Here is a 232-nt window from a genome sequence, read left to right as displayed (position 1 = left end):
GGCCATGCATGTCATAAAATGTAACGCCAGGGAGCGGAGACATAAACTTTATCAAGAACACAAACACAAAGGGTTTTTTTAAACTTAGAATAAAAACATGCTTAAAACATTAGCACTCTTGCAATGCTTTGTTTATTTAACAGTGTCTGATAATGCTCTGAATTATTGCATCAAAATGTCTGTGCAGTTGCAATCTTGACCATGCTGTTCAGGTGCGCATCTGTAAGCTGCG

At 37.9% G+C, this 232-nt stretch overlaps 1 protein-coding gene across 1 annotated transcript in view; it reads right to left on the bottom strand.

Moving 5' to 3' along the window:
* Positions 1-232, bottom strand: part of LOC107116363 (serine/threonine-protein kinase PAK 4-like) — a 106,039-nt gene that overhangs the window by 102,570 nt on the left and 3,237 nt on the right. The window lies entirely within an intron of this gene.

This window comes from Gekko japonicus, unplaced genomic scaffold, assembly GCF_001447785.1.
Source record: "Gekko japonicus isolate JY-2015 unplaced genomic scaffold, Gekko_japonicus_V1.1 scaffold3782, whole genome shotgun sequence".
NCBI classification, from domain to species: Eukaryota; Metazoa; Chordata; class Lepidosauria; order Squamata; family Gekkonidae; genus Gekko; species Gekko japonicus.
Note: the sequence above shows the minus strand (reverse complement) of the source record. Positions and strands in the feature narration are given on the sequence as shown.